Source organism: Nothobranchius furzeri, chromosome 5 (assembly GCF_043380555.1).
Source record: "Nothobranchius furzeri strain GRZ-AD chromosome 5, NfurGRZ-RIMD1, whole genome shotgun sequence".
Classification (NCBI taxonomy): Eukaryota; Metazoa; Chordata; class Actinopteri; order Cyprinodontiformes; family Nothobranchiidae; genus Nothobranchius; species Nothobranchius furzeri.
The window spans coordinates 30,530,511-30,551,216 of record NC_091745.1 but is presented as its reverse complement, the minus strand read 5'-3'; the positions used below and the strand labels follow the sequence as shown (position 1 = coordinate 30,551,216).

The 20,706-nt window shown below is 44.2% G+C and overlaps 1 protein-coding gene across 2 annotated transcripts in view; it reads right to left on the bottom strand.

The window, feature by feature from the left end:
• LOC107373399 (uncharacterized) overlaps positions 1 to 20,706 on the bottom strand; it is a 74,119-nt gene that overhangs the window by 1,135 nt on the left and 52,278 nt on the right. The gene's annotated exons all lie outside the window — the stretch shown is intronic.

Sequence of the window (20,706 nt, the reverse complement as noted above, 5' to 3'; positions counted from 1 at the left end):
TTTTTAACCCTTTTGAAATTAGGCTTGTAACGATTAACCGGTTTGACTGTTAACACTCAACACTGCAGTTAATCCACTATTAACCCTTTAAGAGCCAAAGTCGCAATATAAAAAGCGTCATTGCTGACTTTAAGTAGTCACAGCTACAAACATGATCCCTCATGAAGTTACTAGTTTACACCAGAAGATAGCAGAGATGTGTAACTTCTGGCTGAGCAACACTTATGGGTGTGTTTCTATTGAAAGTTTCTGAGTTTTTAGAGTTTGAAAACTGCCTCCCGCAGAGAGGTTCCCGGTAGGGAGAGAACGAGAGCAGCACGAAGAGGGCGGAATATTAGAGGGATGAAACTTACAAATGCAGCACGTCTGGTCTTTGTTGACTGATCTCTTTATCTGGTCATGACCGACTCCAATTATAAGGCAGGATATTGACTCTGAATGAAGAAATTCACTCATCCAGCCAGAAAGACTGACGCTGCTGCAGCGCGCAGCATCAGTCAGACACTGTGTTTGGAACATGGTGGATGTAGAAATGATGGTAAAAACATGTTAATGCGACAGAAGCAGCAACAATGTAAAAGAAGCCATAAAAAAGCGGCAGATGTATTACATATGGAAGTCAAAGTGTGCCACATAATCATATAAATATTCTTTCCCTTGGATCAAATGATCATTACATTCAAGGGAAGGACTTCCCTGAAGCTGTACAAGCCCCAAGAAACCCGACAATATGGCCAAAAAGCCACCTCTTGAGTGAGGCCAATATAAATATCAAAAACTACTTTATAAAATATAAACAATGAAATAAATATTTCTAAAGAGCTTTATATATGTATACATAAATTAAAAATATAATGAAACTTTTAAAATACCATGTAAAAATAAGAAGGAACATCTGCAAAAACAATGCATTTATATGGCAGCCTGATGACATCATATAATGCAAATTAGACGAGTGAATTTGCTCCCAACACAAACTTTGGGTCCTACTGAAGATTTTTCTCGTTTAACAGGTTAACCTTCATCTATAACCATTCCTAAGCTACAACCTTTTGGATCAGTCATGTCAAAATTGAATATTTTCTTGAAAAAACTGGCACCCAAAGGGTTACGCCATCTCCGACTCAGCTGAGGAAAAAACATCTGCTGGAACCAAACACATATAATGGTGCAACCCACATGGACAAAAACTAGTAAGTGGAACAAACACATGTGGATCATGACAGAACCAGAACCAGACAATAATCCCAGGGACTACTCTACATCTACCTAGGAAGCGTTGAAAGTCTCCTGTGTGGGAATATTTCAGATACTCATAAGATGCTTAAGGAGAAATTCAGGATGACAGCTCGACCTTCTACAGAGCTTGCAGGGGAAAAAAGTTGCGGCCAAACAATCCAACTCCTTCGATCATCTGGATCTCTGACATCACTGTGTGAACAAACAGGCTACAACTCAGATTACGTTACTGACTGAAGTGATCTAACTGTAACAATAAAACAATCCAATCAACAAGGGTTTATTTAGTAGTGCTGTACAACCCTTGTTTATGTCCAAACAAGCCTTTACGGCAAGCCATTTTGACATATAATCAAAACCTTTCAGTAATTCTTATTTTCCATTTAAATAATTAAATATATTCACTTTTCAAGCATTTTGAATCAATCAATGCAGATAAAGTTTATTTCTATAGCACTTTAAAAGCAACAATGTTGCCCAACGTGCTTAACATAAAACATTTAAATTACAATAAAGTAACAACAGTCAAATAAAAAGAAGGGCTGCAGCATTCTGAACTAGCTGCAACCTCGCGATACACCTATGATTAATGCCGTGGTATAGACTATTGCAATAGTCTAAGTGAGAACTTATAAATGCACGTATAAGCTTCTACAAATCGTTCTTAAGCAAAAAACTTCACCTTGTAAAAAGTTTTCTCCTTGTTAAAGCCGCGGGAGAGAGCTTAAAGGTAAAGACTACAGCATAAAAGAAAAGTTTCCTAAAGAAATTCTGGATCGCCGCCGAGTTCTCCTCCCGCTGCGCAAGAAGTTCATCCAGGATGGGAAGCGGGCTGTGATCTCTGTGGATAAACTGTTTGTTGACGGTAAGATCTACAAAGAACGAGGAGTAACAGACTGGCTTTATTAGACAAACTTCAGGTACAACTTTATTATTATTAACAGCACTCACTGGGTTTGAACATGTCAGGATTTATAGCTGCTAGATCCATTTAGAAATATTCACCTATTCCCTGACCACCTGACATCCACAACACTTTTTCTTTGTTCTTCTTTTTTCCTTTGTTTAACCTTTATAATTCCTTTCTTTCCCTTTTTTATCTGCTTCTGGGTCTTTACATCTGCATGGCACAAATTTTTTTTCTCTCCCTCTTTCCACACTGCAGCACACAACTTGCGCATGCGCACGCATGCGCACGCATGCGCGCGCACGCACACACACACACACACACACACACACACACACACACACACACACACACACACACACACACACACAGACTCCATACGCAGTCACACGGATAAGAAGCCTAATTGCAGAATCAAAACATTGTTGGGCTTGTCTTGTTATTGTTATTATTATTGTTGTTTTTATTTTTTATTATTATTTAAACTTTATCATTATCAGCATTAATATTTTTATTAATAATGTATAAAAATAATAAAAAATATTATTTTTGATACTATTATTTTTTTATTAATGTTGCAAATAATAATAATGATTATAATAATACCCTTATTATTTACTATAAGATTAATGTATGCGTTTAATTACTTATTTTATCTCATACACATGAAGGCGTCATATTATAGCTACTCACACACACATCTATGGGTGCACTAAGGTTTGTTTCATGGAACGTACATGGAGCTGGCTCCATAGAGAAAAGATTAAAGATTTTTGATCAGCTAAAGAGAGTGCAAGCAGACGTAATATTATTACAAGACTCATGGAACTGCCACATCCGCAGATGAACTTAAAACACCTGAGTTTCCCAGCATGTTCTCTGCCTGCTATAACTCTAGGCAAAGAGGTGTAGCTATTTTAATACACAAAAACATCAACTTCACAGTATTGGACACAATCTCTGATACAGAGGGTAGATTTATAATGTTAAAAATATCTGTACAGAACCAAAGATTATGCATTGTCTGCAAATACTGTCCAAATATTGATGACCCTCCATTCTTTCACAATTTTTTCTCTGTACTCTCCGAACACTTGGACTGTCCACTTATACTTGGAGGTGATTTTAATTTTTGGATGGACACTTTAACAGACAGGCTCAGTACAGCTGGGATTCAGCACAATTGGCAATCCACTAATGTAGTTAAACAGTACATGAGTGATTATGGGCTTTGTGATGCATGGCGATCTCATCATCCTAACCGTAGAGAGTATACTTTTTTCTCACACGTCCATCACTCTCATTCACGTTTGGATTATTTTCTAGTCAGCAGCTCATTGTTGACTGACATTTAAGACACTGAGATACACCCCATAGTTGTCAGCGACCATGCTCCGGTTTCTTTAACTCTGGTAAACAAGAAGACAACCCCACCAAGCAAAAACTGGAGGTTTAATACATCACTGCTTACAGACGAAGGTTTTATTGATTTTTTTAGAAAGGAGTGGGCTTTATATTTAGAACATAATGACCTGACTGGAACATCAGCATCTGTTCGGGGCAGCAGTAGCTCAGGAGGTAGAGCGGGTTGCTTCATGAACGGAGGGTCATGGGTCCGATTCCAGCTCCTGCCAGGGGTAAACTTCTGTTGTGTCCTTGGGCAAGACACTTCACCCAACTTGCCTGTGTTAGTGGTGGTCAGAGGGGCCGACGGCGCCAAATGGCATCCTCGCCTCTGTCAGACCTCCCCAGGGCGGCTGTGGCTACAAGTAGCTCACCATCACTAGCAGTGTGTGAATGTGAGAGTGTGTGGAAAGCGTCTTTGGGTGTCTAGAAAAGCGCTATATAAGTTCAATGCATTATTATTATTATTCTCTGGGAGGCAGGAAAGGCAGTGATGAGAGGTAAAATATTCTCTTTCTCATCACATAAGAAAAAAACAGAAAACAAACGTATTCAGGAGTTAGAAGAAATCATTAAGTCTTTAGCGGCATCCACAGAAGAAGAGTTAATGAGCTAAAGAGTTACGTAAAGCTAAATTAGAACTTCTTGGAATTATTGACAAAAAGACACAATTTTTAGCACAAAGACTATGAATAGAAAACTTTGAACATAGTAATAAATTTAGGTAGGTAAATTTTTAGCTAGCCAGTTAAAAATTAATAAAGAGAAAACTACCATATCTGCTGTTAAAGACTCAACCAGGAATATAGTTTATGACCCTGAAAGAATAAACAACACCTTCAGAGACTTTTACTAAACTTTGTACTCACCACAGATAAACCCATCAGATAACGAGATCAATGAGTTCCTTGACAGGATAACACTTCCTAAATTATCAGACAGCCAAGCTACAGTCATGGACTCGCCACTAACATCAGCTGAGCTCCAGGAAGCCCTTAAATCCATGACTAATAGGAAAGCTCCAGGTCCAGAAGGGTTTCCAGCAGAGTTCTACAAAGAATTTTGGATCATTCTGGCTCCAACATTTTTCAGAATGGTGAGGGAAATCGAAGAGAGCGGCAGATTACAGCCCAACATGAATAAAGCCAATATTAGTCTCTTGTTAAAACCAGGCTAAGACCCTGCATTTCCTACCAGCTATCGCCCAATTTCTCTTATTAATGTTGATCTCAAAATAATTTGTAAAGCCCTGGCAAAAAGATTAGAGAAGGTAACCCCCTTCATAATACATCCTGACCAAACTGGTTTCATTAAGGGTAGACAGTCATCCACAAACTCGCGTGGATCAAAGTCAAAGTCAGTTTTATTGTCAATTCTACCACATGTGCAAGACATACAGAGAAATGAAATTGAGTTTCAGTACACACAATTCAGAGATCAGACATAAATGGGCAAGACACATGACAAGAATTGGTGACTGTGGTCCTTCGCAACACGAGTTGCGCTACCTTAAAAGATGAAAAGGGAATTACATGAGGATAAATTGGGGGAGGGAAAAAAGGCATATCAGAGTTACTCCCGGCAGGGCGTAGCTTTACTATGCAAAAAAAAAAAAAAAAAAAAAAAAAACGCCTCAAACATATAAGCACGAACATCACAGTTCACAACATGAGACTCCGATAGGGAGGCGGGGAGGGGGGTCCTGTTTTCCCAGGGCGAGCAGCCCTGTGTGGCGCTCAGCCAGCTGTATCCACAGGAGGGAGGAAGATCTTGGAGGAGTGCAGAGCACATTTGAGTTCCTGCAGGTTGATGACCTCGCTAAGCAGAAGTCCACAATCTGAAGGCGGGGGGGGGGGGGGGGGGGGGGGGTCACAGCATCTGTCTGCATTCCTTCCTTGGGGGGGTGGGGGGGGGGGGGGGTGTTAGCAGCTCAAGGCTGCCTTGGCATCATATTTGGATAACAAGACTTTGTTTGGGTCAGACAGAGATAATTTTCCTCTCTGCCTTGAAGTCTGTATTCATCATTCAAGTCCTGCAGTGAAGCAAATTTAGGTACTAATCATCCCCACACCATCCAGTGACCCCCTCTGAGATGACATCCATTTTGCGCACTAATACCGGTGTAACGTTATGAAGTTCATTATTTTCAGCTCCACACAGCTGCCCCTGTACACAGTAACACCCGTGTAGAAAACGCCAAGGTTGGGTGTTCCTCAGACTGTTTACATTCCAGGAGAAGAGCCAGAAGGAGAAGAAGAACGCTTTTCAATAATCAAAGTACTTAATTTGTGATTAAAGCTAGTCGAAACATATGTTGATCAATAATAATCAAGTGAATGATCTGTGGAATAAAGATGTCATGATTTATGTGTTTAATGAAAACAGGACTACTGCACAGACAGACTGACCCTCATCTCCATAGAAACGCATGACACATTGTTCCAACCAATCAGAGCTTTGGGCTGCCGCAAGAGAATCTGGCTTGTTGACTTAAAGTGTCCAATCCGCTTTACTAAAACTTATCAACAATTCAGAGATATAAAACAAGGCAACGCCATTTTAAGCTCAGTTCCATTTTGACTTCAGTTCTATTCACCGTCATCCCAAAGAGAAGCACAGCCTGGCCAGATGTGTTTTCTTCTTTAAACTAAGAACTGTGAAGTTGGAGATTTTCGTCGTTTAACAACCAGACGACATCCTTTCAAAATAAGAGCACCTGCTGACGCTGCCGATTGTTACCTGGGTCGACCCTTCAGACGGGCTTTGAAACGCTGCGATCGCTGTTTCGACCAGCTCCAGCGCACATCCGAGGTCTTCAGACCTGGCATTTCCTGATCTACCTGGGAGGCCCCCACTGGGTACGTACACGGCAAAATAGCAGCTCATGTCATCACTTTATAAGCCTCGTGATATCTAGTCATAACAATCAGACTACCAGATTCAATGACGTCAGCCTAAAGATCCTGAACAAAACACACACACACGCACCAACACAACATCCAAATCCATTTTCATCCATCACAGAGTTAGTCCTGGTAGATTGTTAGGAATTTATAATTAAGAAATTAAAGATTCTTAAACGATCCCAACTCTCTCTCTTTCTTGTCTCAAAGTCAATACAGTGTGTTTAATTAAACTCCCTGATGATAAAAACAGCCCATCTTCTGATTATAACAAGTGATCTACTTACAGTATATTAAAATACAACTCTAAATAGTTACATCACTCTATTTCACCACAATTGGCGAGCCTAGAATGATATCTGCACAGTTTATTACACTTTGTGCCGATTTTGAGACATATTTTGGGATTTTTGTCCAGTGTGTGAGTTCAGAGAAGAAAAAAAAGCGAGCATTTTCCTCATTCAGCTTCTCAGAAAAGGGGGGTGCACATTCATCACCCGCCGACAGGAGGCGCTGTTTCATCAAAACACTTTAAGTGCTGACGTGTGCTGACGGCCATTTTGAGGCCTACATCTGAGGGTAACATTTCTCCTGTTTTAATACGTTGGAACTTGTCTGTTTTATTGTTTGTCGCGGTGTTTGTGAAACTGTGTGCATCCGTTTGTGTAATCGGAGACAGAAGACTCCGTCGGAAATTTATTTCCGTCCAGAAGACGTCTGATCAGCGTCTATCCTTACCGGAATACTCGTTAGCAACTACCGTAGCTTAACTTGCTAGGTAACCGCTGTAAGTCGGGTTATATACCGTAGAGCGATACTGCGTCCATATTGCGTATGCTGTTACACCCTTTTAGCCATGGAGCGAGATGCCCGTTGGTTAATCGGGCAATTTTAAGACCCTGGTCGCTCCAAGGCGTTCGCTAGCACTAGCCGAAGAGCTAACTAGCCACTCTCGGTAAGACGCTCAGGAACGCGTCCCGCGAAACTGTCAAGCCGTTCCGACGCAGCGATTCTGCGTCCTTAACCCCGCTACACCTTCCGGTACAGAGTACTTTTGGATAACGTTAGCGGCGGTTCTAATAAACGCTTCGGTGTTTAGAATCGTGAAATTGCTACGGGGATCAAAGCCAGTTGTCGGACGACGCATGCGCGGCGGTCCGCCATCTTAGGTAACCCGACACGTAGCTCTACCCGCCATCTTGGGTAGGTCATAAGAGAATGTTATTTTTGTTATTACTGAACGATTTTGCCCAAAATATTCATTCGAAAGCCAAGCTTCCCTGTAACTAATTCTTTAATAAGTCTACGGGTAAGGTTGTTTCTGGAGAGATTAGTAAATTAAAGAACACATTACTAATTTGGAAGATGAGCTCAGAGGACACAATGCAATTTCCATCACAACTTCAGGCGGCGATGCAAAGCGCTTTCCTACCAATGATGACTGAGATGAGGAACATGATGAACATGATCTGCGCTCTTCAGAAAGACGGCGAGGACGTCAATCAGTTTATGCGTGATTTTCAGGCGACACGGGCAGCAGCTCTGGGTTTGCCTGAGAAGCCGCAAAATGAGACTGAAATGCTGCAGGCTGATGTTTTCACAGGTTCTGATTCACAGGAAAACAACAACACCTCAAAGGAAAGCGACAACACCTCACCGGTCGTTCCATCCGTGGCGATGTTAGGCGATGAACCCACAGATGACGACCCCAGTACCACTACTGCTACCGCCGTAACTGAAAAATTTTTGCTTGCACCTCTGGTCGTGAGAAAGGGATCTAATAGGCCCGCAGTGGAGGTCACTGTAAATCAGAGACATCGCTGTGTCGCGTTGTTAGACACAGGAGCGGACATCTCGCTCATCAGAGGAGCTCTTTACAGCAGCATGTGCGAACAAAGGGGGGAGGACATCTCACCCCCCACACTCATTTCAGGCCCAGAGGATTTTGACGATTTCTATGGCGCTCCATCGTCCGCGGCTGCGACGGCTGAGGTCAACATCTCGATAGGAGGCATGTCCTTTAAACACCTCGTGTACATCAACGAGGAGATAAGGATGCCCATGCTCATAGGGTTGGACTGTCTCCAACGCCTTGACGCTAGAATCAGCTGCGCGTCCGGACAACTGTTTGCATGTGTGAGGAAGCCAAAGCCGTACAAACCGCGGCATGACACAGGCGGACGCCTTACTGTGGCAAGTCTTTCGCGGGGGGACGCGATTTCGACCTCACCACCACTCTCGAAGCCACCGGGTAGGCCCCCGGAACTTCTGTCACAGATTGAGAAGGTCATAGACCAAGCAGATGCTCTCACAAACGAGGTCCAGCGAGACAAGCTACGACAACTTTTGCTAAAGTACCAGGATTTTCTTTCACTTGACTCCTTGGACTGTGGTCTGACCACTATCCATGAAGTCCGGATTCCTACCAGGCCTGATGCACCACCGTCCTTTGTGCGGCAATACAAGATTCCCCTGGCGTCCATAGAACCGGTCCAGGAAATCATTGAAAGCCTCTTGGCTAACGGGGTCATTCGACCCTGCAACAGCACCTACTCGGCTCCGTTGTGGCCGGTACTGAAGCCTAATGGTAAGTGGCGACTTACCATTGACTACCGGCAACTCAACAAACAGGTCCCCTTGTCTAGGTGGCCTATGGCACGCCTGGAGCAGGAGCTTCCAAGAGTGAAAGATGCTAAGTACTTTTCCACACTTGACATTGCGTCCGGATTTTGGACGATTCCTGTCCACGAATCGGATCAACACAAACTTGCTTTCTCCTTTGCCAGCCGGCAGTACACCTTCACCCGGTGTCCTTTTGGTTATTCCAACTCGCCAGCTGAGTTTAACATCTTCTTGAACAAGGCCTGCCCCGATGCTCGAGAGCATGGGGCCCTCATCTATGTCGACGACATTCTTATTCGTCGGTGTACGTTGGATGACCACCTGGCCGAGCTGGACCATGTCATGGGTCAGCTCGCGGCGACGGGTGCTAAGATCTCTCTCGCCAAGGGACAGTGGTGCAGGTCGCAAGTTCAGTACGTTGGCCTCCTTGTGGGTCCACAGGGAGTGCTGCCTCAGCTTGGCAGGATTCAGGGTGTGGCCACCATCACACCTCCGACGAACGTCTCCGAACTTCGCAACTTCTTGGGGGTCTGCAACTACTCGCGTCAGTTCGTGGAACATTACGCTGAGTTGGCACGACCTCTGACTAATCTGTTGAAGAAGGATGTGGCGTTCGAGTGGGCGGAGCAGCACCAGCAGGCCATGGATGACCTGAAGGCCGCGATGTGCTCGGCTCCGTGCTTGGCGCTCCCCGACTGTGACAAGGAGTTCCACCTTGAGGTTGGTTTCTCAGCTCACTGTTTGAGTGCTGGTCTCTACCAGATTCATGACTGCGACAGGCGTGTCGTAGCCTATGCTAGTAAGCTCTTGACTGGACCTGAGTTGAAATACTCGGACTGTGAAAAGGCTTTGCTTTCCACCATGTGGGCAGTTAAGTACTTTGCGAACTACATTGGCGGACAGAAAATCATCATTGAGACACAGCACCAGCCGGTGACCTTCCTTAACAGTCAGCGCATCAGAGATGGTGTGGTGACCAATTCACGAATCGCTTCGTGGCTGCTGGCTCTTCAAAGCTTCGACATCGAGGTGCGCTACGCCCAGAACTGACGTAGCCCTCTTGGCATGGGTTTGGCTGCGTGCCAACACTGCTCGGACGACGCCATCGCGTCAGTCCCGCCAGCCAGGCCCCCTCAGGCTCTTGTAAACCACGACCACGGAGATTGGGATGTGAAACTTCCGTTGGTCCTCATGGCCATAAGGGCTACCCCCCATGAGTCTACAGGTGTCTCCCCGTTTGAAATGATGACGGGCAGACAAATGACCCTACCGCTTCACCTGCTGTATCAACGACCGGTTCGGTCTGACACAGCCCCGGCTTGTACGAGCGGCCAATACTTGCAGGACCTGAGAACTCACCTGCTTGCAGCATTCTCGTTCGCACAGGCATCTCTGGAAAAGTCAGCTGAAGGCAGAAAATCTTATTACGATAAGAAAGCCTCACATTCCGAACTCGATGTAGGTGATAAGGCATGGTACTACATTTTCGCTCCCAAAACGGGTAACAATAATGCGACCTCGGGGAAGCTGGCTAAGAAACTTCTGCCCAAATGGTCGGGTCCATACCTGATTACAGATAAGATCTCTCCGGTCGTGTATCAGATCAAGATCGCCGACAAAAACAAGGCGCCCGTCTACAAATGGGTACACAGGGACCATATCAAACTGCACAAGGGTCCCACAGATTTGGCCGATACCAACAACAACAATCCACCGACTTCAAAAGGGGGGTGATATATACGTCCCGTTGGTTCCACAGGTTTCTATCTCTGATGACACAAATTTGTTTGTTTGTGAGTGTGCATGGTTGTCTTTCCTGTTATACGTCACGTGCAGACTTAAGGTGTGTTGAGACGGACGTGCTGTGGGCTCCTGGAGGCAGGTAAACGGCCAGGTAACAGTGAGTGGGTTAGGCCACATAGTACTGTTGTCCAAAATTTTGTTTTTTTTTATCTTTACTAATCACAATTCCTTAGGGGTACATTAACATGAACATGATTACTAACCACTGATTTACATTTTAGTACTGATTTACATTTCTGTTTTTTTATAGTACCTTTGACCAGTTGATTTTAACAGTGAATATTATGTTTGTGATTATCTATTCTTTGATTTATCTTACAGGGCTATAACCAATTTTGCCCCTGTCCTGACAGCGTGTATTTCCAGTGAGGTTTCACTGATACCAGTTAGGGTTTCTTTCATTTTTCTGCTTCTCGCATCATCCTTTTTGCACCTAACACAGACAGGGCTGCATCCATTTCTTCACTTAATGGGTAATTACACATAAAACTAACACATAGTACAAAAGGCACTAATAGAGTTAGGTTTTAAAATTTTTTTTTTTGATGACATGAAATGCAATTTTGTCGTGTCTACATTGAAGTGCCTGCACTGTGCTCTCTCTCCTCTGCTGAGCTTGTGAGGATCCTGCTTCCTGGGGGTGGATCCGTGACTCGTCATCTGCATCGACTACTCCTGGGGGGTGCTCCGGCTCGTTGGCCTTGGACGACTGTGGTTCCGGCATGGCTGCTGGGACACCTCATTCGTTGGGATTACTGTCAACTGCTCTTCCCTTTTTGTGGATTACGATAAGTACTCTTTCAAGGTTCAATTTTTATTTGGAATATTACCCTGCCTGTGGATACAACAATCGATTTTTAATTGGAATACTACCCTGTTCGTGGATACGTACAAGATTTGCTCCTGCTTTGCTTTATTGCCCGTGAGGATATAAAGTTGCTGTTGCTTCGTTTATGGCTTCCATGGGGAATAATTAATAACCTGCTGACTTGTGTCTTCCTGAGGAGTATTCAAGACTGTTCTTCGGCGTGGGGTTCGTACCTCACCACAGATGGCTGTTCCCTTGGGATCGCATCCTGTTCTGTTGTCAAGATTCTTCATAACTTGGGTTTGTTCAACGACCAAGTGGTCTCTTGAAGGACCACATTGACCTTGAAAAGGGGGGATATGTAACGTTATGAAGTTCATTATTTTCAGCTCCACACAGCTGCCCCTGTACACAGTAACACCCGTGTAGAAAACGCCAAGGTTGGGTGTTCCTCAGACTGTTTACATTCCAGGAGAAGAGCCAGAAGGAGAAGAAGAACGCTTTTCAATAATCAAAGTACTTAATTTGTGATTAAAGCTAGTCGAAACATATGTTGATCAATAATAATCAAGTGAATGATCTGTGGAATAAAGATGTCATGATTTATGTGTTTAATGAAAACAGGACTACTGCACAGACAGACTGACCCTCATCTCCATAGAAACGCATGACACATTGTTCCAACCAATCAGAGCTTTGGGCTGCCGCAAGAGAATCTGGCTTGTTGACTTAAAGTGTCCAATCCGCTTTACTAAAACTTATCAACAATTCAGAGATATAAAACAAGGCAACGCCATTTTAAGCTCAGTTCCATTTTGACTTCAGTTCTATTCACCGTCATCCCAAAGAGAAGCACAGCCTGGCCAGATGTGTTTTCTTCTTTAAACTAAGAACTGTGAAGTTGGAGATTTTCGTCGTTTAACAACCAGACGACATCCTTTCAAAATAAGAGCACCTGCTGACGCTGCCGATTGTTACCTGGGTCGACCCTTCAGACGGGCTTTGAAACGCTGCGATCGCTGTTTCGACCAGCTCCAGCGCACATCCGAGGTCTTCAGACCTGGCATTTCCTGATCTACCTGGGAGGCCCCCACTGGGTACGTACACAGCAAAATAGCAGCTCATGTCATCACTTTATAAGCCTCGTGATATCTAGTCATAACAATCAGACTACCAGATTCAATGACGTCAGCCTAAAGATCCTGAACAAAACACACACACACAACATCCAAATCCATTTTCATCCATCACAGAGTTAGTCCTGGTAGATTGTTAAGAATTTATAATTAAGAAATTAAAGATTCTTAAACGATCCCAACTCTCTCTCTTTCTTGTCTCAAAGTCAATACAGAGTGTTTAATTAAACTCCCTGATGATAAAAACAGCCCATCTTCTGATTATAACAAGTGATCTACTTACAGTATATTAAAATACAACTCTAGATAGTTACATCACTCTATTTCACCACACCGGTAACGCAGCAAGGACATTGTCCAGCTTACGATTCACCTCGAGTAACGTCCCAGTCTGTGAGGTCACCGCCCGGGCGGTGCTGTCCGTGGGTGCGGGTAGCACTCCAATCGCTCCCGTCTCCCCAAATTTCCAGAAAACCAGATATCCTCCCACTCCAATCAGAAGAAATCCAGTGATCATCAAGCCAAATATCCACATGTCTTCGACATCCTCAATGGACAACTGAGAGAGGCAAACGATCCTCCAGACCTTCCAAGAATCGAGCGCATATCCCGCTGCGTGTGTCCCTTGACGGCAAGTGAGAGCCCCCTCCTCCGTTCTCATCGTAGAAAAGATCTTATCAATCGCGTTGAATGACCAATTAAATCCATTTCCAAAAAATAGGGATTTCCAGAAGAAATGCAGAGAAGTGCTCTGTAGGCAGACAGGACAAAGAGCCTTGGGAAAAAAGATAAGGGAGCAAAAGCAGAAGCGTCTGTTCTCTGCGAGTGCCGGATGAAGAGATTACTTAATTTCATAGATTTCTCTTACAGTAGAAACATAGAAACTAGTATATTATCTCTAGATGCAGAAAAGGCTTTTGATAGAGTTAACTGGAAGTTCTTATTTGCAACTTTACATAAATTTGGTTTTGGGAACATCTTCATAAACTGGCTACAAACATTATACAGTTCACCAACAGCACGTGTCAGGACGAACGACCAAATATCAGCTAGCTTCTGTCTTCAGAGGGGGACCAGGCAGGGATGACCACTCTCCCCCTCACTGTTTGCTATCTTTATCGAACCACAAGCGGCAGCAATTAGGCAAACGACAGATATTAAAGGGATAGAGTGTAAGAAAATAGAACATAAGATCAGTCTTTATGCAGATGATGTTTTACTCTTTCTCCAGAATTCTCAATCCTCTCTCTCCCATTCAATAGAACTGATAAACTCTTTTTCATGAGTTTCAGATTACTCTATAAACTGGTTAAAATCCACAGTTCTACCAATTAATTTCTCTTTTGTCAATTTGCTTAATACACAATTGGAGTCAGGGAATATCACATACCTGGGAATTAATGTCTCTCCCAAGTTAGCAGATCTAACCAAACTAAACTACATCCCACTTTTAAAGAAAGTGGAAGATGATCTTGCAAGATGGAAATCCTTACCGATATCACTCACAGGGAGGGTTGCTACAATTAAAATGATGGTCTTACCCAGAATAAATTACTTATTCTCGATGATCCCAAACAAACCACCAGCTGACTGGTTTAAATCTCTGGACTCCTCAATTACTAAATTCCTTTGGCAGGAAAAACCTCCACGAAATAGCTTAAAAACACTTCAGAAGACCAAAGACAGAGGAGGACTGGATTTACCCAACTTTTATTATTATTTCTTAGCCAACAGGCTGCAATATATACCAAGATGATTGCAAGATAACCCACTAGATGAGTCCTGGTTAGATATAGAAGACATTTTGCAATACGATAGAGCTTTCAGACTTACCATTTATTAGCTCAAGCATAAGAAAACATGAAGGCTTCAAAAGTATTAGTATCAGCACCTCTCTGACAGCATGGTGGGAGTATCTTAAAATGACAGAGTCTTCACTAGTACCATGCAGACGCACACCTATCTGGAATAATCCTGACATTTTGCAAAACAACAAAATGATGAACCTCCCGGACTGGAAAAATAAAGGAATCCTATACCTGGAACACATATATGAAGGATTGGACTTCATCCCATTTAATCGAATAGTCTTCCAATTTCGAATGGATAAGAATAGCTTTTTAGAATATCACCAAATTAAATCTGTAGTCAAACTAAAATTTAAGCTCAATAAAATAGAATTACAAACACCACCAAGGGTATTAGACTTCTATAATCTCAAACCCCCCAAACTACTGTCTAAAGTATATAAGCAGGGTTTCCCTTACATAGGCGTCCCCGTGGCGGCCTGCCACGGCTGAAATCCCACCGCCACGCCTACAAGATCAAGTTTTTTTTTTTTGCGCCGTTTCCCAAAGAAGCAGCGGGAACTACTATGTTGTAGCTTGTGATCACAGCCGGCGGGCAGCAAGGAGGAGCAGGCAGGGCAAGGTGCAGTTACAGCATAAGTTACTGAGTTTAAAATTAGAAAGGTAGCAGTGGATATAATGCTTTTTGGTTTACATGTTTCAGTAGCATTAAGATAAATGAGTGTTGACGATCTTGACAGGGTTTCCTCCAGTGCTTATTAGGCCAGGTTTTCCTCCTCCCACCAGGCTAAGCATCACTTATTCATGTAAAATGTATTTATTTTTTCATGTCTGACTTTAACTGCATCTAATACTGTATTACGGCGTGAGCGCAACAGCGACAACTTAAGATCGATTTGTGAGCAGCCTGAGAGGTCGGGTGTTTTCATCTGAACCCTTAAAACCTCCAGCAGGCTACGCTGCACTATTGACGTGTTAGCGTCAAATTTAAAATGATTCTGTAAATTCCACGTATCAATAGAAAGCATCTCTGCCTCTGCCAGCTGCAGTAAATGTAGTCTCCAAATAATAAATAAGAGGTGCATTCATCTGTGTATCTCCTTTGATCCGCATTAGTGATATTCTCAGCACCAGAACAGTGAAGCAAAGAAACAGATTCCTGAGTTTGTTATTTTATTTATTAGGTGCATCTGACCTGTTCTATTTTTCTCTGAAATGAGATCAAATCAGTGCTTCTAAGAGTTGGCTCCACTCTGCACTAGAAATGTTTACTTTATTTAGAGGCGTGTCATAATCCCCCCCGCAGGCCCACCGCCACAGCTGGAAAAATTCCTAGGGGAAACACTGATAAAATACACTGTCCAAAATAGACGATAAAATTGCAATCCCTATTGAAAAATGGGAGGTGGATCTATCAGTCAGCTTTGACCAGAACTTCTGGTCCCAAACTTGCTTAAAAACTTTTAAAATGATCAGACACTCCAATTTACAATTAATTCAGTACAAAATTCTACACAGAGTACACTATACAGGTCATCGGATGCTCAAGATGGGGTTTATGTCATCTGACACATGTACCACTGCACAAACAACATTCCTGACAATTACATTGATGCACTGTGGTCCTGTCCACCTGTCCAGGAATTTTGGGGTAGAGTATGTGAGGATCTGTCAAAATGTCTGAAAAGTCATATCCCAACCACCCCCTCTCTTTGTTTACTGGGAAACCTGGACGATGTCCCGATTGAAACATCTTTGGTTCACGTGGTTCTGACTGCCATATGCATCGCTAAGAAAACTATCCTCTTGAATATGAAAAATAGAGAAACTCTCTGCATTAACCAGTATAGAAATCTTTTGTTAGATCATATTTCACTTGATTTAGCCTCTGCTTCCACTTCAAATCAATCTCTCTGGGCTCCTTTGATCGGTTCCATCACATAGCGATGACGGGGACCATCCCTGCGGGATGATGTGGGTGGGTGGGGGTGGGGGGGTGAAGGATCTGAGTTTGGAGTATCCGGATGACCCCTGGAGGTGGGTTCACTGGGGGTGTCTGGGACTGGGGGGCCGTTGCCCCCCTCTGGAGGTGCTTGGGTTGCCTCGGGGGGTGGACTACTGGCAGTTGTGAGTGGGGCCCTTTGGAGGTCTTGGCGGCGGCCATGGGTCACTGCCTGGCAGCTGCATTGCCCCTGGGCAGGTCTGGGTGGGGGCCTGGAATGGCTGGTTGGGCTTAGCCCTCCAGGGAGTGTGGGGGTGGCCGGCCCCGTGTGGGGATCTGAGTGGGGATCTGGGTGGGGCCTTGGGGGTCGGGTCCTGACATGTATGCTTCCGGGAAGGAGGCAGGCACATGCAGCAGTGCCTGGCACGGGTTTGGGGGCCTCGGGTAGACCTTGGCTCCTCTGCTGTCCCATCACAGGGGAGGGGGAGGTCCAGGAGGGGGAGGACCCAACCTTACCTGGATGTCCTATGTCTTATATATTCTGGAAGTTGTGCAAATGCAGGGATGGGCATAGTTATTTTGCTGGGGTGGGGCTGGGTTGGTGCCCTCGGACTCCGTGTGTGCATGTGTGAGCATGAGGGAGGGAGTGCGTGACTGTGCTTGTGTATGACTGTATATATCAGGTGGGGCCTTTGACTCCTCTCTTCTCCAGGGACTTCTTTTGATGATATAGATCTTCGTCTCCCCTCCCCCTGCCACACCTGGTGTGGTGCCTTGGTCTGCCTGAGTGTTCGTGGCTCCCGGGTCAGGGGGTTTAAGATTTTTGGTGTCTGCCTGATCAATCCCAGTGGCTGCCTGGTGGGGTCTGGATCCCTAGGCTCTGCTGGGTCCCCGGCGGGGGTAGTTGCCTCTGGGTCCCGGGTCGCTGGGTCCCGGGCTCGGCCGGCTAGGGGGTGGGAGGCTGCGGGCGGGCCTGTGGGCTTGCTGCTGATGTCTCCCGGGATTCTGCCGGCTGCTGGTTGTGGCCTCCCGGGACAATCCTCTGTGCCCCTCGAGGGGGGCGGGGGCCTTTCTGGTTGCAGTCTCTTTGGGGTTCCTGTGTTCTGGGGCCGCGCCTGGATCCCCAGGACATGGAGCTCCCCCCGTCTCCTACACATCTTTGGGGGGCAGAACTGTGGCCCCTCACACTCTCTATTGGACGCTTTATAGACAAACCTCAGATAAACAAGCGCGTGTACACACACAGGTGCTCACATGGTGCTCTCATAAGTATGGGCTTGGGCACGTTCAACACAGGTCTTAAGACTATGGTGGGCACTTAATGCACTGTGATTTATTATCGTGTGATTGTTCAGTTAAACAATGTTGATTTTACATTTTATCACCAGGTCGATGCAGTGATAGCTTGCTCCTGATGTATTGTTGTGTGTCCCATTTTTTTTATTCCTTCTCTTTCTGCAGGTCTAGAAGCAGACTCTTGTTCATTATTGTTTATTTTTGTGGACCCCTCCCCCCATTCCCCCCTCTCTCCCCACCTTTTGTCTTTTCCTTTCTCTTTCACCTCTGACTCCATGTCTGGTCGGAATTACAAAGCATTCAAAAACAATAACAATAAAGTTTTAAGTATCAGGCGTGACGTTAAAAGCAGACGCTTTGATGCTCCACCTGAGAGTAAATCTGCAAAGCTTGTTACCAGCATTCAGACATCAATTCTGTTTGCTTCACAGCCAGACAGGACACGGCAAAAAAAGAAATAAAAAATAAAAAATTCACCTGAAAAAAAGCATTCCGGGTAAATTTTCCAACTTTTCAGGCACCATACTGCGAAGGGAAAACAATGCTTAAGGACTGAAGAGTACAGTTTCACCTTACAATCACTTGAAATAATTTATTACTGTTATTCATGAGGATGATCCTATCTGATCACAGGATCAGAAATTGGGCCTGATCACGTGGTTTTAAATCATTGGAATCGGCTCTTGGGGAGTGCAGATGCTTTTTTTTCCTCCTCTCCTCCCATCTTATCCTCAAGGCTCTTTGTCTGTCTCTGTGCTGGTGCACGGCTGCTTCAGCATTTTTTCTGGAAACTGAAATTACTAAAATGGACCTTGTCAGTTGGTCACTCAACGCGATTGATAAAATTTTTTCAACGATGAGAACGGGAGAAGGGACTCCCGGATGCCCCTCTGGGACAGACCCAGTTGGACACATCATGGACTCCTGGAAACAGTGGAACTTGATCTGTTTATCTCAGCTGTCTGTAGAGGATTCTGAAGACGTGTGGATATTCGTGGTGTTGGTGTCAGGTTTCCTCCTCATTGGCCTAGGAGGCTTCCTGGCTTACCGGAAAATTAACGAGCTGTCGAGGAATATTGGCTTGCTCCCGGAGCTCAGGGATGGTTTGCACCGTGCTGTGAATTCACAGACTCACATAATTGTCGAGATGAATCGTAAGCTTGGAACTTTGGCCGAGATTCATGCTTTGGCACAAAAGATGGATGCCATCAAGGAGAAAGTGGACGAATCAGCATGGCTTGGGATAAGATTAATGTACGCCATTATTGGGATTTTGAGAGGTTGAGGGCCACGGAACTCTTAAGACAGAGAGGAAATTATCTCTGTCTGGCCCCAAAACAATTTCTAATCTGAATCTGGTGCCCTTGAGCCTGTAAGGCTCCAACGAATACTCCCCCCTCAGAAGAAATGTGAAATGCCATCGCTACGGCAACTCTGTCTCCTATCCCAGCCTGGGCGGGACTTCGGGCTGTCAAGGCCGAAGAATCGTTCCAGGAGTCACTGCACACTCCAAACCTCAACGAACTCCCCCCGTTCAGACTGAAGTGATGAGCGCTGCTTATCGTGGGTGCAGGAACTGAAGTGTGGATAGTCCCAAACCCACCACCCCACCTAGTGGACACTTATGTTGTGTGATGTCTGAAGTCTGTTGCATCTCGGTCTGAGGTGTTTTTTTTTTTTTTTGCAGAGCAAAGCTGCCCTCCCTGTGGAGGGTAACTCTGAAGTGCCTTTTTTCCCCTCCACCTGAACCAGTCCTCATGTAACCCTCTGATCGCTATTAAGGTAACGCGACTCAGGGTTGTGAATGACCACAGTCACCAATTCTTGTCATGTGTCTTGCCTATGTATGTCTGATCTCTGAATTGTGTGTACTGAAACTCTAAATTTCCCTCTGGGATTAATAAAGTATCTTTGAATTTGAATTTGAATAAAGCAACTAGTACGACCTTTTGAATTCATCCTCAGATATAGATTTTCAAGTGTAATGACATTGGCTTAGTTTTATTTTTAACCTGTCTGCTTTTGGTTCTTGTCTGTCACCAAACACCCTGCTCTCCTAGTTCACAGCAGCAATTCGGACAAAAACATGCAACCAGCTGATGTTGAAAGATACACTAAAGAACAAGGAGAAACTGTCTACGGACAGAAACATACAGCCAAGATAGCAGTCTATTAATCACACTAGATGACTCTGTGAGGTTGCAAACGTTGGATTTTGTGGTCTCCTAGAGCCGTGGTATGGTCACTATTGTACACATCCAGCACTACAGGTGTCGTGCAGGGAAGAGCGAGCCAGCTGGCCGCAGTGTGGGTGTAGTCATGGTAATGCTTATTGCTCAACACAGCCACATACTGTTTAAACCATTTGAATTATGAGCAATGGGGCTACTATCAACCATATTTGTGAGATTAATATGTTTCTTATAAATATTCTTCCAGATTTCGGAATGTTTTTGACAGCTAAATTAAATGACATGAAAACAGGAAGTTATGCCCTGTTAAAACACTAATTTCTGTAACTGTTTGGTAGCAGACAGATAAAGACTTCTATGCTGTTCCAAGTCCCAAATCAATAACTAATAATAAATATTTAAAAGGGCAACTTGGATGTTTTCTACTTTTTTCCTATTAATTTTATGTATTGCTGAAGTTTTGGATTGGGATTATCAAAATCAACGTGGATTGGGGCAAACAAATGTGATCAGAACATAATTCTAAATATTATCTTGTAATATTCCACAAAGCAGGTACAAAGTAAACTTACACACACCTTTTTACGTGTTTAAATGTGTCTCCTCCTCCTGCTTTTGCAGCCCTTTGAAGGCCTTTTTTAAAATC